Consider the following 19014-nt stretch of genomic DNA (forward strand, 5'->3'; position numbering starts at 1 on the left):
TGTCACGTGGCCCTGGGATCACTTGCTTCTTTACCATGAATTTCTGTTGTGATGAAAGAGTATGAGGTGTTTACAGCCAGTATGTAAAAACCAACAAGATAAAACCGTGTGTCCATGTAGGCTGTTTCTGTGCACAGTTACTCAGTATCAGTGCTCTCACACTGCAACCCGGGCAAATTAAACCCACTACCCGTCCGATTTCTGCAGTGCCACAGGTGCAGAGCAGCAAGACCCTCGGCAAGTGTGGAGCCCCCGGGGCTGCTGTTCAGAGTCCACACCAGGTGGTATTGGGCCCAGACGCACCCCAACCAGGCTGGCCTCACTGCCTGGCCCACACCCACCAGTACCTTGAGTCTGAGAGGCCACACAGCCCTTTATCCTGATAACAAACCAGGCAGGGCACTGTGGCTCACGCCTTTAATCCCAGCACTTTGGGAGGCCAAGGCAGACAGATCACCTGAGGTGAGGAGTTTGAGACCAGCCTGACCAACATGGTGAAACCCCGTCCCTACTAAAAATACAAAATTAGCCAGGCATGTGGTGCATGCCTGTAATCCCAGCTGCTCAGGAGACTAAGACAGGAGAATCGCTTGAACTCTGGAGGTGGAGGTTGCTTTGAGCCGAGATTGCACCATTGCACTCCAACCTGGGCAACAAGAGCAAACCTCTGTCTCAAAAAAAAAAAAAAAAAAGTACAATGCCAGCACTCCCAATGTTAGAAATTTTGTAGGGCTGGTCTTGGCTGAGCTCTTAAGCATTTACAACTAGTGTTCCATTATTGGAATGCTAAACACATGGGAGTTATTTATATCTTACTGCTCAAGGTCATCACCAAGATCTGATTGCAAAAATTCAAAAAATTGCAATCTCAGATATAAATGGGTTAAAAAGAAGGCTTATATTTTAAAATAAAAGATTCTGCCGGGCGTGGTGGCTCAAGCCTGTAATCCCAGCACTTTGGGAGGCCGAGGCGGATGGATCACGAGGTCAAGAGATCGAGACCATCCTGGTCAACAAGGTGAAACCCCGTCTCTACTAAAAATACAAAAAGTTAGCTGGGCATGGTGGTGCGTGCCTGTAATCCCAGCTACTCAGGAGGCTGAGGCAGGAGAATTGCCTGAACCCAGGAGGCGGAGGTTGCGGTGAGCCGAGATCGCGCCATTGCACTCCAGCCTGGGTAACAAGAGCGAAACTCCGTCTCAAAAAAAAAAATAAAAGATTCTATTGTAATGCAATAAAAATCATTTTTGGTCAACTTTAAGGGGAGAGCTGGGGAAGGTGAGGGCTTGATGTGTGTCCTCATGTGTACATCTGTGTGGAGAGGAAGGCATCTATGTGTGTGACTGGCTGTGTCAGATGTGTGTCCTCGTGTGCGTGTGTGTGTGGAGAGGAGATCTGTGTGTGACTAGGCTGTCTGTGTCCTCATGCTCTAAGATGCAAATTACCACAATTTTTCCAAATCTTTCTGTCTAAATTCACTCCACAACAATTGTCACTTACTTCGATCATATTCGTACATTCATTCAGTAAATCCAGAAAGAGGACGGGCAATGCTGTATAGACAGTGTCTATCAGAGACGCTATGGGTGAAATGAAGCCTGTAAGAGTCTCTGTGTCACTCAGAGATTAAAATGCAGAAACAAAAATGCTATTTGAGGTAACAATACAAACAGAACAGAGGCCATGTTAATGATATGTAGATGAACTTGGAGAAATGGGATGGTTTTTACTCTCCATCGCAGTGCATGCTGGCTCCATTTCTGCAGGAGTTGTGGTGGTGAGGAGGTAAACAAGGGGAAGTCAGGGTAGAGGAGGAGAGAACTGACCCAGACAATAGGATTGACCCCTTGGGGAGTGTCCCACAGTTCGATGTGCAGTGCTCAGACCTAATTTCAACAGAAATTCACTTCCTGGAAGAAGGCACAAGAAGGCGACTCACAGTGGCAAAAGTGTACAGCAGGTGGCCTTTGAAGCTGCAGGAAGCAACAGTGCAGCTCCAGGAAGAGCATGAGGAGAGGAAGGCCCCGGGCCAGGGAGGGTGGGAGACAGGCTGGCATGAGTGTGCAGGCATTAGCCAAAGAAGCCAGGCTTCTGTGCAAGCCTGGGCTCTTCAGGAAGCCTCACCAGCACACAGGGTTCGGGTGGAGCGCAGCCCGGCAGGACACGATGCCCGCCATCCCCTGCACAGCCTCCCGACAGCGCCGCACCTGCACGCGGGAGCTCCGCTAGTTGTGCCCATCCCAGCCCTTCCGTTCATGCTGCTTTTCTTGTTTGTTTTTTGAGACAGTCTTGCTCCATCACCCAGGCTGGAGTGCAGTGGCACAATCTCAGCTCACTGTAACCTCCGCCTCCTGGGTTCAAGTGATTCTCCTGCCTCAGCGTCCTGAGTAACTGGGATTATAGGCACGAGCCACCACACCTGGCTAATTTTTGCATTTTTAGTAGTGACAAGGTTTCACCATGTTGGCCAGGCTGGTCTCAAACTCCTGACCTCAGCTGATCCCCCCACCTCAGCCTCCCAAAGTGCTGGGATTACAGGTGTGAGCCACCGCGCCCAGCCTAAACTGTCAAAAAATATAATAAAGGGGAGCTTCCTCAACTTAATAAAGAACATCTATAAAACGCCTGCACCTAACAGGATACTTAATAGACAGGACTGAAAGCCCCACGCTAAGATCAGGAACAAGGCAAGGATGTCAATTATCTCCAGTCTATTCAACGTGGTGCTGGGAGTCCTAGCTATTGCAATAAAGCAAAAAAAGAAAATCAGCCAGGCGCGGTGGCGAGGCAGGCAGGAAGGAAGGAAGAAGGGAAGGAAGGAGGGAGGGAAGGAAGGAAGGAAGGGGGGAAGGAAGGAAGAAAGGTGTTCCTCTTTGCAGATGACATGATTTTCCACACAAAAAATCCCAAGGAATCTCCAAAAAAACTCCTACAACTAACAAGTGAGTTCATCAGGATCACAGAATACATGACAAACATACAAAATTCAATAATATTTCTATATACTAGTAATGAATACAAAGACACCAAAAGTAATAGTACAATATTATTTGCAGTCACTCAAAAAGTACTTAGGTATAAATCTAAGACATGTACAGGATCTATATGCTGAACACTACAAAATGCCAATGAAAGAAATCAAGGAAAACCTAAATAAATAGAAAGATGCAGATTCATGGATTGGAAGATTCACTGTAGCAAAAATATCAATTTCCCCAACTGATATATAGATTTAATGCAATTCTATTGAAATGCCAGCAAATATCATGCAGATATAGAGATTATTCTAAAATCTATATGTACAGACAAAGGAACTAGTGTAGCTAAAGCAATTTTGAAGAAGAATAAAATGATGGACTCAATATACTTAATTTCAAAATGGATCACAGACTTAAATGTGAAATGCAAAACTATAAACCTTTAAGAAATAAACAGAAAATATCTGGGATTGAAGACTAAGAAAAGATTTCTTAGATTTCATACCAGCATCATAATATATGAAAGGAAAAAAACTGAAAAATTGGACTTCACAAAAAACAAAAACCGTGTCTCTGCAAAAGACTATGTTAAGAAGATGAGCCGGGCGCGGTGGCTCAAGCCTATAATCCCAGCACTATGGGAGGCCGAGGCGGGTGGATCACAAGGTCAAGAGATCGAGACCATCTTGGTCAACAAGGTGAAACCCCGTCTCTACTAAAAATACAAAAAATTAGCTGGGCATGGTGGCTCGTGCCTGTAATCACAGCTACTCAGGAGGCTGAGGCAGGAGAATTGCCCGAACCCAGGAGGCGGAGGTTGCGGTGAGCCGAGATCGTGCCATTGCACTCCAGCCTGGATAACAAGAGCGAAACTCCATCTCAAAAAAAAAAAAAAAAAGAAAGAAAGAAGATGAAAAGACAAGCTACGGAGAGAAAATATTCTGAATATGTTCAAACTACAGATCCAGCAAAGACTAGTGCCCCAAATATACAAATAACTCTCAAAACTTAATGGAAAAAAAAAAAAAAAAGCAAAGACCAGGCACAGTGGCTCATGCCTGTCATCCCAGCACTTTGGAAGGCTGAGGTGGGTGAATCACCTGAGGTCAGGAGTTCAAGACCAGCCTGGCCAATATGGTGAAACTCTGTCTCTACTAAAAATACAAAAATTAGCTAGGCATGGTGGTACACGCCTATAATCCCAGCTACTCAGAAGGCTGAGGCAGGAGAATTGCTGAACCCAGGAGGTGGAGGTTGCAGAGAGTCAAGATCATGTCACTGCACTCCAGCCTGGGTGACAGAGTGAGACTGTCTTTCATCAGGCAACCAAGAAAATCAGAGTGTCCTCAGCCTCCTCCTTCCAGGGCCACAGGATGTTTTGTTCTGTTGTAGCAGGCTGTCCCTTCTTTCGTCCTTCCTGGTACTGCGTGGTGTGTCCTGACTGCCTCGGGGAAGGCTGTGATGGCCTCAGAATATGTGAGTCACTCACTGGCCATCCTGCCCCGAGGTCCGCAGCATGTTTTCTGTTTGTCTTTCTGAATGGAACTGTGCTTTATATCTTCCATGGCTGAAAGAAGCAGAACAGAACTTTTGTTTGTTTGTTGGCAAGAACTGGCCAGGCACACAGATGATGAAATGCTGCCTTGCTTCCTTGTCACCCTGAAATAGGTTTACTTCTGGAGATCAGCAGATAAAAGCGCTTCTGGCTGGGCACAGTGGCTCACGCTTGCTAAAACAAAAAACAAAAAACAAAAAAAAAAACAGTGTTTCAGAGTGAAAAGTTTGAAACTTCTCATGGCTAGGCACCTTTGATTCCAGTTCTCATCACTGAATGTTTTCTATAAAGAAGAGGGGGAGTGGCAAGGAGGAAGAGGGAGATGAACTTTTAAGATTAAAAAAATATATATAACTGCTCTGTTAGTCACAGAACAGTTTCTAGTTCAGTATTTCATTCAACAGATGGAAGAAACAAGCCCCAAGGAGGTTAAATACTCGCCAAAAGTTAAAGAGAGAGATGGCCCCCCCCAGCCCCAATCATGTTACCATACTAAATTAGAATAAAAAGTTTAAAGGAAAGGCCTATTTCCCCAACCTTATGAGATTCTTTCATAACTGGAGAATAAGTGGAGAAACTGCTGCTCTAATTGCCCTAAAAGTTAATCAGGAAAGTAACCTGCTTACCTTTCGACATCCTTTTGGACAAATGCCACTTTAAAAATCACAATTATTCCCTAATCAGACAATTTAAGAATCTTTGTATTTTCACTTTACAGCCAGCTGATGGAATGAAGAGCTGACACAGAACGTGCAGCCCCTAGAAAGTGTTTCCATAGACAGGAAAGGGGGGCAAAGGCCTCCCCAGACATTTTCAGACAGAATGCTTAATGTTTAAAAGCCCCTTTTTTTTTTTTTTTTTTTGAGACGGAGTTTCGCTCTTGTTACCCAGGCTGGAGTGCAATGGCGCGATCTCGGCTCACCACAACCTCTGCCTCCTGGGTTCAGGCAATTCTCCTGCCTCAGCCTCCTGAGTAGCTGGGATTACAGACACGTGCCACCATGCCCAGCTAATTTTTTGTATTTTTAGTAGAGACAGGGTTTCACCATGTTGACCAGGATGGTCTGAATCTCTTGACCTCGTGATCCACCCGCCTTGGCCTCCCAAAGTGCTGGGATTACAGGCCTGAGCCACGGCGCCCGGCCCTAAAAGCCGATTTTAATGTTTACTAGTTGATTTTCAGTATTCTGTGATGTGGTATCAACCAGGAAACGATAAATGTGAAGAAGTGGCAGCAAACAATATCCATAGAGAGAGCTTCCTTCCGGGATTCAGCCTGCTGTAACAGAGTTTTTCTCGGCTGTAAGTTAACTTCAATTCAAGATGTTCAGAAGGCTCATGGACACAACACCTCGTGGGATATTCGTCTACTCCGCCTGCCCTAACAAAACACCACAGGCTGGGCTTATGTTCTTGCGGCTCTGGAGGCTGGGAGTCTGAGACCAGGGGGCCATCAAGGCTGTTCCTGCTGAGGGCCTTTTCCTGGCATACAGATGACAGCTTCTTGCTGTGTCTTCTGACGACAGAGGGCTCTGCTGTCTCTTCTTATAAGGACACAATCCCATTGGATCAGGGCCTCACCCTCATGACCTTAACTAACTATAATTACTTCCTTATTCGAGGGAGAGCCATGGTGGGGGTTAGGGCATGAACAAAGGAATTTGCGGAGGGACACATACATTCAGTTCATAGCAGATAGTAATGCTAAAATGCCTCTTTTTTTGCGACAGAGTCTCTCTCTGTCACCCAGGCTGGAGTGCAGTGGTGTGATCTCGGCTCACTGCAACCTCTGCCTCCCGGGTTCAAGCGATTCTCCTGCCTCAGCCTCCTGAGTAGCTCGGATTACAGGTGCCTGCCACCACACCCAGCTAATATTTGTAGTTTTAGTATAGATGGGCTTTCACCATGTTGGCCAGGCTGGTCTCGAACTCCTGACCTCAAGTGATCTGCCCACCTTGACCTCCCAAAGTGCTGGGATTACATGTGTGAGCCACCGTGCCCAGCCTTAAAATGTCTTTGTGTTTAAAAATGTTTATAAAATATGTATTGTAAACATGGTTATAATGTATAATTATATTTTTTGCAATATATTAAAAAAGGAGACATTGTAAAATCCATAAATGTAAGTATCAACAAACATTGCTTGGATTCCAAATTGCTCACATTTATTAAAGACTATCAGCAGTTTACTGTCCATTAATTGTATGTACAGCTTGGACTGCAGTGCACTCCCTAGCTTCAGAGTGTCAGAGAATCAGCCTTTAGATGCTGACTTTGACCACCCATTTATGGACGGGACTTAATTAGAAATCAAAGAACACCAGAAATGGAAACTGGAACTTGGGGCCAGGACTTGGAGATGGAAACAGGGACTCAAAACTGAAGGCAGCAGGAAAAGTGAGTCACAGGTGGAGACCAGGATGGGGCGGGGGCAGCACCCCTACTTGCGTGGGGCCGAGAGCAGATGCCCGTGGCCAGGATTTGCCTGGCACCGGCACTGGCGGAGAAGGAGCGCTGCTTCCTCAGCGCCGGCTGGGTGGCAGGCACGCCGGGTCTGTCCCGTGCAGACGGGGAAAGAGAGACCTGGGGTGAGCAGGGCAAGGGCGAGCTCGGGGTTGAGACACAAACCCAAATCTGCCAGTTCCAAGACCCCCCCCCACCAACCTTTACTAAGAGCCATGCCCCAGGCTGATGATGTTGAACAAAGACGTCCGGGTTCTCCTTGTGGTGGAAACCAGGAGACAGGCCTCACCAGCCAGGCCTTGCAGACATGTCTTTAACGGGAATATTGAGACTTCCCCACCTACAGTTTAGGTAACTATAGATACAAACATAGCCACTGTTCAGAGGTTGGTAGCAGGTGAATGGTGAAGTTTTAAAAAGTCCTTGGCTGCATAGTAACAAGTGAGTAAATAATTAGTGCAGCCGGGCCTGGCGCGGTGGCTCCCGCCTGTAATCCCAGCACTTTGGGAGGCGGAGGCAGACGATCTCCTGAGGTCGGGAGTTCGAGGACCAGCCTGACCAACATGGAGAAACCCCATCTCTACTAATAATATAAAAGCTAGCTGGGCATGGTGGTGCATGCCTGTAATCCCAGCTATTCCGGAGGCTGAGGCACGAGAATCGCTTGAACCCGGGAGGCGGAGGCTGCAGTGAGCCGAGATGGCGCCATTGCCCTCCAGCCTGGGCAACAAGAGCGAGACTCCTTCTCAAAAAATAATTAGTGCAGCCAACCTTCAGTACTTTACTGAGAATTCTAAAGAAACAGACAAGTCTGACCTCAAAATTCAATGTGTCTTTGGTTCATTTCTTCCTAATTCCCTTTGTTCTACACCAGTAAGACCTCTTTTTCTTTTTGAATCATGCTATTCGTGTTTGTCCGTATTTTCTGTGGCCCTGTAGGACTGAGGGTACCTGTCCCACTGAGACTGCAGTGAACTTTGATGGTGCCTGTATCAGGTGCAGGGGATAAAGCAGCGGCTCTGATGTCATGGAGCTTACAAGAACATCAGGAAGAAGGCCGTGAAGTAGAAACAATTACCCCAGAAATGCCACTGTGCTCCCAGGGCCCTCCTGACCAGACCCTCCTGCCCCAGATACTCCTGCCCTGGCCCCTCCTGCCCCAGCCCTCCTGAACCCGGCCCTCCTGACCCAGACCCTCCTGAACCATCCCTCCACTCCACCACCCTCGCCGCCCACTGCCTTCTTCACAATCTGGCTTTAAAAATTCTTTGTAGCTGGGCGCGGTGGCTCAAGCCTGTAATCCCAGCACTTTGGGAGGCCGAGGCGGGTGGATCACGAGGTCGAGAGATCGAGACCGTCCTGGTCCACGTGGTGAAACCCCGTCTCTACTAAAAAATACAAAAATTAGCTGGGCATGGTGACATGTGCCTGTAATCCCAGCTACTCAGGAGGCTGAGGCAGGAGAATTGCTTGAACCCAGGAGGCAGAGGTTGCGGTGAGCCGAGATTGCGCCATTACACTCCAGCCTGGGTAACAAGAGCGAAACTCTGTCTCAAAAAAAAAATAAATAATAAATAAAAATTCTTTGTAATGTCAATCTCAGTTCACCCAATCACCTCTTGGGAAAAGAGTTCAACAGAAATCATAACCATTCAGAATGGAGGCCAAAAACTAGCCCCATGTGGTGGCACATGCCTGTGGTCCCAGCTACTCAGAAGGCTGAGGTGGGAGGATCATCTGAACCCAGGAGGTCAAGGCTGCAGTGAGCCATGATGGCACTGCTGCACTCCGGCCTGGGTGACAGTGAGACCCTGTCTTCAAAAGACAAAATGAAACAATCCCTGGCCCCAGGTCATCCTCTTGCATATGTTCAAATGCTTGCCGTCCTGTAAAGATGCTCCACATGCATCAGGAGGAGGGAGGCTGGCTGAGTCCCAGAATAACACACAGCAGGCAAAGTGCCCATTTGTGGTTTCAGAAAGGACTCTCGAGGCCAGGCACAGTGGCTCACACCTGTAATCCCAGCACTTTGGGAGGCCAAGGCAGGCAGATCACCTGAGGTCAGGAGTTTGTGACCAGTCTGGCCAACATGGTGAAATCCCATCTCTACTAAAAATACAAAAATTAGCTGGGCATGGTGGTGGGTGCCAGTAATCCCAGCTACCAGGGAGGCTGAGGCAGGAGAATCGCTTGAACCCAGGAGGCGGAGGTTGCAGTGAGCCAAGGATCACACCATTGCACTCCAGTCTGGGCAATAAGAGCAAAACTCCATCTCAAAATTAATTAATTAATCAATTAATTAAATGACCTGCAGAGTTGGGAGCGGCAAGACTGGGCAGTTCTGACTCAGCACGTATCCTGAGGCTTCCATCAAAAAGTCAGCTTGGCACTGGGCACATGGCTCACACCTGTGATCGCAGCACTTTGACATTAGATAGGCCAAGCAGCAGGGGAAGAGGGGCACATATTGTTGAAGAGCAGTCAAATAAGGCAAAGGTCAATTACATATTTCCTTTCTTTTATTTTGAGACAGAGTCTAACTCTGTCACCCAGGCTGGAGTGCAGTGGTGTGATCTCGGCTCACTGCAGCCTCCACTTCCTGGGTTCAAGAGATTCTCCTGCCTCGGCCTCACAAGTAGCTGGGACTACAGGCGCATACCACCATGCCTGGCTAATTTTTGTTTTTTTAGTAGAGACAGGGTTTCACCATGTTGCCCAGACTGTTCTTGAACTCCTGACCCCAAGCAATCTGCCCAGCTCAGACACTGGGGCCTCCTCTGGGTAGGCACCCCTGTCCCCACATCCCTGGCCCCCCAGGCCCCGGACACACACACACACACACACACACACACACACGCTGTCTGGACAGGTGCCCCCCGCAACACACACACCTAGCCCCCCAGGTGGGCCAGGCACCCTGTACACACACATACCCACAGCCTCTGGGCAGGCACTCCCCCCTACGTACACACCCCTGGCCTCAGCATGCACGTGCACTCACACATACACACAGACACACACACACACACACACACACACACACACACACAACCCCCAGCCTCTGGGCAGGTGCCCTGTGCATATACACATGCCCAGTCCCCTCTTCTTTGTGCTCCTTCGTTACAGGCCCCGCTGCCCTGCAGACAAGCCTGGGTTTACGTCTTGCTTTAGCTCCTGCCTCATCACACTCTCTGAAGGCTGAAACTTTACCTTGATGAGGAGTTTGTATCCTCATCACCTTTCACAGTGACCGATGGCCTCCCAAAGAGTTAGGATGACAGACGTGAGCCACTGCGCCCCGCCACTCATTTTTTAAGAAGTCAAGGACAGGTGTGATGGCCCACATCTGTAATTCCAACACTTTGGGAGGCTGAGGTGGGCTGATCACTTAAGGCCAGGAGTTCAAGATGAGCCTGGCTAACATGACAAAACCCTTTCTTTACTAAAAATACAAAAATTAGCTGGGCACAGTGGCTCACGCCTGTAATCCCAGCATTTTGGGAGGCCAAGGTGGGTGAATCACTTGAGGTCAGGAGCTAGAGACCAGCCTGGTCAACATGGTGAAACCCCATCTCTGCTAAAAATACAAAAATTGGCTGGGCGTGGTGTCATGTGCCTATAATTCCAGCTACTCAGGAGGCTGAGGCAACTAGAACCCCTTGAACCTGGGAGGTGGTGGTTGCAATGAACCGAGATCATGCCACGGCACTCCAGCCTGGGCGACAGAGCAATACTCTGTCTCAAAAAAAAAAAAAAAAAAAAAAAGGTGCAGTCTCTGGAGATGTTGAGTTAAAGTCCACTTTGCTAGTTCTCCAGGAGCTTATGGAGCCTGGTTCTCTCTTCTTCCTGAAACATCCAATCCTCAACTGGGGAGTCTTTCCCAAATCTTATGTCTCATCAACTGATTCCTCCTCTTTATGAGGGCTATGGCCAGGCAGGTCATCAAGGTGCAGGTGCAGTCTCTCCTCAGACCTAGAAGATAATTTTATGGCTATGTGCAGACAGGTGCTATGTAAACACCCCAGCAGATTTCTGTGAGAAATCACATGAATATAAGCTGCAGCCTCAGACATCTTAGGCCAGAGTGGTGTTAGTTTCAAGGGAAACACACATCCAGCTGCAAGAAGCTGTTTCAGGACAGCCTAGGTCTTTAATGTGAGTTTCTGCAAAGGCTGTAGCCCCAGAGAGTTACAAAGCACTTCTCGGCAAAGTTTCTCAGCTCCCCCTAGACAGGGTCTTTCCAAAATTCCACATTCATGTAGAACCCATGGGGTATGTGGTTCTTTCGTCGCTGGTTGCTCCTTCCGGTGCCATCCCCTCCCACCGAGCCTGCACCTTCCTGATCTGGGCTGGACTCACCCACTCAACTCCAATGTAGCCTCCCTGGCTTCCCAGACTGGGAGACTCAGAGCTCTTTCCTCCAGCCAGAAGAGTGGCGTCTTCTCCGACTGCTTTTTCAGCCATACGCTGTCATGGAATGTCTATGATGAATTAAAATCCTCCATCTCTTACTATATTTTTATTGTCATGGGGAATTTAAAACATGAAAAATCAGGAAAAACAATTTCAGGAACCCTGCCTGTATCCATTATACCTAGCTTCAACAATTTTCACCATACCAGCTTGTCCATTATTTTTAACCTGTCTCTACCAACTGCTTCCTCTTTAGATTATTTTGAAGAAAACCCTAAACATAATATCATGTCATTCTGCAGTATGTGTCTCTACAAGATAACTTTCTATTTTGAAGAAGTACAAATTTACAGACAAATTGCAACCACTTATATATCCTACCCATGGATTTACCAATTAAAGTTTTGCTATGTTCTCTCAGAGAGAGACAGAGATGTATATACACACACATATATACAGACACACACATTCATATGTGTGTGTATATTTCACTAAACTTTTTGACAGAAACTTGCAGATATCTTAATCCCTCAGTCCTAAATAATTAATTGATATCTCCTAAGTTCAAAGGCATTCTCCTACATAGCCATAAAACAACAAACCAATTGAAGAAATTTAGCCTTGGTTAGAAGACCGACATACACTTCATATTCAAATCCCAAACCGGGCATAGTGTCTTACACCTGTAATCCCATCACTTTGGGAGGCTGAGACAGGTGGATCACTTGAGGCCAGGAGTTCAAGAGCAGCCTGGACAACATGAAGAAACCCTGTCTCTACTAAAAATATAAGTTAGCCAGGTGTGGTAGTGTGTGCCTGTAGTCCCAGCTACTCTGGAGGCTGAGGCATGAGAATCGCTTGAACCCGAGAAGCAAAGGTTGCAGTGAGCTGAGATCACACCAGTGCACTCCAGCCTGGGCGACAGAGCAAGACTCTGTCTCAAAAAAAAAAAAAAAGAAAAGAAAAGAGAAAACTCCAGTAATGTTAATCACAGCAAACATGGACTCTGATCTCACAGCTGATCTGGGATTGCATTTGCCACGCTTTGAGTTGTCACTTTACTCTCCTATAATTTGGAAAACTTCCTCAACTATTCATTGTCTTTTATGGCCTTGACATTTTTAAAGATTATGGGCCATTTGTTTTGCAGAATGTCCTTCAATTTGAGTTTGTCTGATTGTTCCTCATAAGTTTGTGAATTTTAGCTGGAATACTGCATAACAGAGGCAGGCACATAGCGATTGTGGGGAGGAGGGGTCAGGCCGCCATTATTAGTGATGCTAACTTTGATTACTTGATTCAGAGGGGGGCCAAACATACTTTTTCACTGTAAAAATGCTCCTTTCCCTTTGAAATTAATAAGCCACAAGAAATTAATAAGCTTTGAGGTGGTGTACAGAACCTATATCCTCCACAGAATCTCACCCAGTGATTTTAGCACTCATTTTGTGACTCCTGCCAGAATTCTGATAATTCTGGCCAGGTGTGGTGACTCATGCCTGTAATCCCAGCATTTTGGGAGGCTGAAGTAAGCTGATTGCCTCAGCCCAGGAGTTCGAGACCAGCCTGAGCAACATGATGAAATCTCATCTCTACAAAAAATGCAAAAGTTAGCTGGGCATGGTGGTGCATGCCATAGCCCTAGCTACTTGGGAAGCTGAGGCAGGAGGACCACTTGAGCTCAGGAGGCTGAGACTACAGTGAGCTTGGATTGCACCACTGCACTCCAGCCTGGGTGAGAGAGCAAGACTCCAAAAATAAAAATTAAAAAATCTCTTCTTCATATATTAGTCAGCATTTCACTATAAAGAAGAGCTTTCCTCTTCCCTTCCTCACTGCTATTTTTTTTACTTACCCACTCATGCATATTTCTTAGTATCTGTAAAAGCTCATGCATTCTTTTTTTATGCAAAGTACTCAAACGTATTACCATCGTTCCTCATTTTAATACTTCCACCTAATTTGCCTAGGCCAGTTCCTTATTGTGTTTCTATTTGAGTGGCTTTTGTGGCCGGAGATACTCTACAGCAAAACCTTCTGGGGGCCTCTCTTGCCTCATATTAAATCTTTTTTCCCTTTTTTTTGGAGACAGAGTTTCACTTTGGTTGCCTAGGCTGGAGTGCAATGGTGCGATCTTGGCTCACTGCAACCTCCACTTCCCAAGTTCAAGTGATTCTCCTGCCTCAGCCTCACAATTGGCTGGGATTATAGGCACCCATCACCACGCCCAGCTAATGTTTTTGTATTTTTAGGAGAGACAGGGGTTTCGCCATGTTGCCCAGGCTGGTCCTGAACTCCTGACCTAAGGTGATTCACCAGCCTTGGCCTCCCAAAGTGCTGGGATTACACGTGTTAGCCACCGCGTCTGCCCTGCCTTACAGTCAATCTTGACTTGAGGCCTGTTTCTTCCCACCTGTGTTCCTTGTCATGCATGGTTTGTCTCTGGCCCTGGCTTAGTCATCATTTTTTGGTTCCTTCCCAAGTTGGCTTGGACCCCGCTTCTGAGCCGCCCAAGGACTCTGCATCCACCCACCCTCCCTCCCTCATAGTCTGGTTACCTGCTTCTCATCTGTGACTCTCCCCTGGTCTTTGCAGCATTAGCAGTCCCTGAGACCACATAGGTGCTCAGTGAAAATTTGTTTAATTAATGGGCAAAGGAATCCTCCTAAATCATTAGAAATAAATTTTTGAGCAGTGTGGTTACACAATGGAGAAGTAGTGTTTATTTTTTCACAGAAAATGGTTGGGGATAAAAGAAAAGAATGTTCGCCTGTAATCCCAGTACTTTGGGAAGCCGAGGTGGGTGGATCATTTGAGGTTAGGAGTTCGAGACCAGCCTGACCAACATGGTAAAACTCTGTCTCTAATAAAACAAACAAACAAAAATTACAAAAATTAGCTGGGCATCGTGGTGCATGCCTGTAATCCCAACTACTCAGGAGGCTGAGTCAGGAGAATTGCTTGAACCTGGTAGGTGCAGGCTGCAGTGAGCTGAGATTGCGCCACTGCACTCCAGCCTGACGACAGAGGGAGACTCAGAAAAACAGAGAAAAGAATGTTCTCGGATACCGGTTGAAACGTAGGCCTTTGCTAGAGAAATATTCATGCTGTATTCATTAGGCAGAGACTTTGTCCCAAGATCACTGCGCTCACCGTCTCTGCCCTTGGGGCCCCGACCATTTATTTGAGAAGATGGTCAGCTGAAAATCATATGACGTGATGACGTTCAACAGAGCTACAAACAGAGTGCTAATAACAGGACCCAGAAGGGAAATCAACTGCCTACAAGTCCGCTTTCGACTTCCAGTGCAGCGTCTGGAGCTGGGGCACCTCTTCATTTCTTTTGTATGGGACTTTCCACATGATGAACTGTGGACTTACCTTTCTGTCACTGTGCAGTCTAGAGTGTAAAGTCTGTCTTTTCTTCAAGTGTACACTCATCTACTCCCTCAATGCCTCCAAAAATGCTCTGAAAGTGTGATTGGAAGGTAAGGGTGTCTTAGGATAAGGCAAAAAAAGAAATGGGCTGGGGTGAAGACAGGCCGGGGCCAGCGTGTGAAGAAGGGCTGAGGACAGGCCGGGGCCAGCGTGTGAAGGGCCTTCTTTCCACAGGCAGATCTTGGACTTGATCTTCTAGAGCAGGCAGCAGGGAGCTGGTGAAGGTCGCATTGCAGGATGGTAAGGAGGCTTTTTAAGGAAACGTGTGTTGGCCCTGTGAATGATGAACTGTAGCAGAGACCAACCTCAATGCTACCGAAACAAAGCAGGTGAACGGTAATAACAGGCAAAACCACTGGGGGGAGGGGGAGAAGAAAAGAGATTTTAGGTAGGATTGATAGAATCTAACTGCCTGACATGGGAAATGAGGGAGTATCTGACCATAGTTTGAGAAATTTTGACTAAAATGCTTTTTAAAAATTGATCTTGTCTAAGTAGAAATGAACATGTATATCATGTTCTAACCTCACATCCCAAGGTGAAAAATGGATGTTGCTTCTGAAACACAGGTTTGGAAAAAAAAAAAAAAAAAAAAAAAAAAAAAAAGATCATGAGGGAACAAAAAGCCCAGTGGTGATTGTTGCAAAGGATCACATGATATGAAGACAAAGCAAAATGTAGTAGTCATTTTAGATTTTGGTTTTTTTATTTTTCTGCTTTTGAGAAAGGGTCTTGCTCTGTCATCCAGGCTGGAGTGCAGTGGCATAATCACAGCTCACTGTAGCCTCCTTCCACCTCAGCCTCCTGAGTAGCTGGGACCACAGCCATGCACCACCATGCCCAGTTAATTTTTTGTACTTTTTTTTTTTTTTTTGGAGAAATGGGGCTTGAACAAATTTCCCAGGCTGCTTTGGCCATCTGCCTGCCTTGGCCTCCTAAAGTGCTGGGATTACAGGCATGGGCCAAGGGTCCCATTACTTTCTTTTGTAATAGACATGTATGTCTGCCGGAATGTAGACACAGACGAAAAAGAAGTTTAATAGAAGTTTAACCTACCAATTTTTGGGCAGAATTCCTAGACTTATACCACATCAATGGGCCTAGTAATGTTACGGACCAAGAGTAAGCTCTCTGCAGGTTACCTGTAGAGGTAAAGGAACCAGGCACCTAAGCTGGAACACTATGGCCATATGGGCAGGGCAGGTTGTCCAGGTAAGCAAGATTTCCGAAGTATGTACATACTTTTAATATTAAAGGAAATTTCAATCTTATGTGGTTAAATCTTTAAAAACATTGCAATGAATATAGTTATTTAACTTGCAAATTCCCTTAAAGCTAGGATGCAACAAGGTTTCACAAAGAAGGCACCTAACCTTGATGGCAATACATAGTCTAACGACTATGGGAAGTCGGAAAGGCTTTCTTCCAAAATTTAGAATTGTCCGCATTTGAACACTGTCAGTAGGAAAAATTATAAGCACAGGCTGGTTAGGGTGGCTCCCGTCTATAATCCCAGGCTTGGGGATCCCAGGAGTTGGGAGGATGCAGTATGCTGATTGTGCCAAACATGCATAGAGCTAGACCCTGTATCAAAAATAAAATAAAATAAAAGGTAGTTGTAAGCACAGGTACACAGTTAACCATGAACATAGTATCCCTGCAAACGCTTTTTAATGGGAGAAGAAACCTAAACTTTGAAATGACTGACATATGTGCACATGTAGTCAGTCAAGAGCAAGAATCAGGAAATCAGGCAGCAAGCTTAAGGGAAATGCCAAGACTTTGCTTTCCTTTTCTTGGGTAAAATTGATCAGGGCAGGGAAAGTGTACAGCTAGAGCTCGGAGTCGTCACCATCCACAGGGAATGGCAGGGAGTGTGAACACCTCCCTGAGAATCTGACTCGTTCCAGCGCGTGCCCGACCCTCCGACCTCAGTGCCCCTGGGAAATGTAAGGCGGGGTCCCCGGGTTGGGGGTCCGGGACAGGGCCGGGGCCTTGGTCCCGGGTGTGGGGTGGGGGTCCGGGGCAGGGCCGGGGCCTTGGTCCCGGGTGTGGGGTGGGGGGTCCGGGGCAGGGCCGAGGTCTGGGTCCCGGGTGTAGGGTGGGGGTCCGGGGCAAGGCTGGGGCCTTGGTCCCGGGTGTGGGGTGTGGGGTCCGGGGCAGGGCCGGGGCCTTGGTCACGGGTGTGGAGTGGGGGGTCCGGGGCAGGGCCGAGGTCTTGGTCCCGGGTGTGGGGTGGGTGGGGGTCCGGGGCAGGGCCGAGATCTGGGTCCCGGGTGTGGGGTGGGGGGTCCGGGGCAGGGCCGAGGTCTGGGTCCCGGGTGTAGGGTGGGGGTCCGGGGCCTTGGTCACGGGTGTGGGGTGGGGGGTCCGGGGCAGGGCCGGGGCCTTGGTCACGGGTGTGGGGTGGGGGGTCCGGGGCAGGGCCGGGGCCTTGGTCATGGGTGTGGAGTGGGGGTCCGGGGCAGGGCCGGGGCCTTGGTCCCGGGTGTGGGGTGGGTGGGGGGTCCGGAGCAGGGCCGAGGTCTGGGTCCCGGGTGTGGGGTGGGGGGTCCGGGGCAGGGCCGGGGCCTTGGTCCCGGCTCTGAGGGCGGGGCAGGGCTGGGGTCGCGTCCGTCCTGGGCGGCGAGCAGCGGTCCTTTAAGGGAGCACGCGGTGGCGGAGGGCCAGGACCCAGCTCCCCGGAAGTCAGGACCCAGCTCCCCGGAAGTCAGGGCCGACGGCCCCGCAGCGTCAGGCACTGGTCACGCCGGGGACGGCGGGCGGGGCGGGACGTGCGGCGTGCGCGGGGCGGGGCGACGTGCGTGCACGCGCCAATCGCCGGGCCGCGAGCAGGGTGTGCGCGCGGAGAGGCCGGGAAGGCGTAGGGGCGGGCCGGGCGTTGGGCGCGTCCAATCAGCGCGCCGCAACCCCGTGACGCGCGGCTCTCCCGGGTGCCGAGCGCCAGTCCGCGGTCCCGTAGGGTGAGAGCGCTGGGGCGGGGCGCGGGGCGCGGGTCCGCGCGGGGGCGGGACTTCCGTGGGGCCCCGGAAGTGGGATCTGTGTGTTCTCATGCGAACGGGAAGGAGCGTTGGGGATCCGGAGTCCCGAGGTTGAGACATTTTCAGGCCCGAAAGGGGAAGGATCTGCCGCCGCCGCCGTCGGCCCGCGCCCGTCCTTTCCCCGACCTCCGGCCCGGCCCGGCCGCGCCGCCTCTCCCCGCCGTCTCCTTCCTCGCCGTCCCCGCGTGTGGCGCGGCCGCCGGGCCCCGGGGCTTAGGCGAGGAGCCCGCGGGCGGCCGGTCGGGCGGGGCGGCGGCGCTGACAGGTGAGGCGCCCCGCGCCGCGGTGGGCGGCCCCTCCCGGCCCCGCTCGGACCCGCGCCCTGCCGCCTGTCACCGCGCCGCCATCTTCCCGCAGGACGCGGCCGCGGCGGGCAGGGCCGGGCCTGGGTCGGGGCAGGGGAAGGCCGGGGCCGGGGCCGGGGCCGAGGAGGGCCGGGTCTGGGGCGCGGGAAGGGCGAGGCCGGGGAGGCCCGGGCCGGGGTAGGGGATGGCGGCTGCGAGGGAGGACCGGGGCCGGGGAAGGCGGGGGCCGGGGCTGAGGATCGGCCGAGGCGGGGCGGCAGGCGACGGGGCCGGGTGCCCGGGTGCCCGGAAGCCCGGGCCGGGGTCGGGGTCGGGCGGCCGGGGCAGAGCCCAGGCGGCGAGCGCTGGGGTTGGGAAGGGCCTGGGCGGGGCTGGGGGCGCGGGCCGCGAGCGCCCCCAGGCCGGGCGGGCGCCGGCACCCGCAGTGCGGAGCCAGCCTCGCTGCTCGCCTCGGGCCCGGGTAGGCGGCCGTGCGGGCGGGACGGGTCACCGGGGCATCGCGTTCTTTTAGAACCAGGAAGTGGGGATCCTGCTGCTCCGGGTGTGCGTGGAACGCTCCTGTCTTTCTCTTGATGGGCTTGAGCAGAGGGAGATTCTGAAGGAGTTAAAGCCGGCGGATGCAAAGAGTGCTGGTGCTGGGCTTGGGGCTGGGATACGCGGGCGGCGGCGGAGCGGCTCGGGAGGCTGCTGCACCTGCCTCTCGGGGTGCGCTTGCGAGCGTCGGGAGTCATTCCGCCTCAGTGCCGTTGTGTGTTGAAACTTGCGAATATCATCTCCTTATTTTAACGTAAAACGGTCTTCAAACTTGTCTGAGATGAAAC

The 19014-nt window shown here is 50.0% G+C and overlaps 1 protein-coding gene across 4 annotated transcripts in view; it reads left to right on the forward strand.

Annotated features, from left to right (window-relative positions):
- The first annotated feature begins 16680 nt into the window (after positions 1 to 16680).
- Positions 16681 to 19014, forward strand: part of LARP4B (La ribonucleoprotein 4B) — a 120697-nt gene continuing 118363 nt past the window's right edge. The window contains exon 1 of one of the 4 annotated variants that reach the window (XM_074405137.1): positions 16681 to 16796. The gene's annotated coding sequence lies outside the window, so the exon portion shown is untranslated. Of the gene's footprint in view, positions 16797 to 17863; positions 18154 to 19014 lie in introns of those variants that run through there. The other 3 variants (XM_039478679.2, XM_039478680.2, XM_074405138.1) reach the window with 3 other exon arrangements.

The sequence above is a fragment of the Saimiri boliviensis genome, chromosome 8 (genome assembly GCF_048565385.1).
Source record: "Saimiri boliviensis isolate mSaiBol1 chromosome 8, mSaiBol1.pri, whole genome shotgun sequence".
Classification (NCBI taxonomy): Eukaryota; Metazoa; Chordata; class Mammalia; order Primates; family Cebidae; genus Saimiri; species Saimiri boliviensis.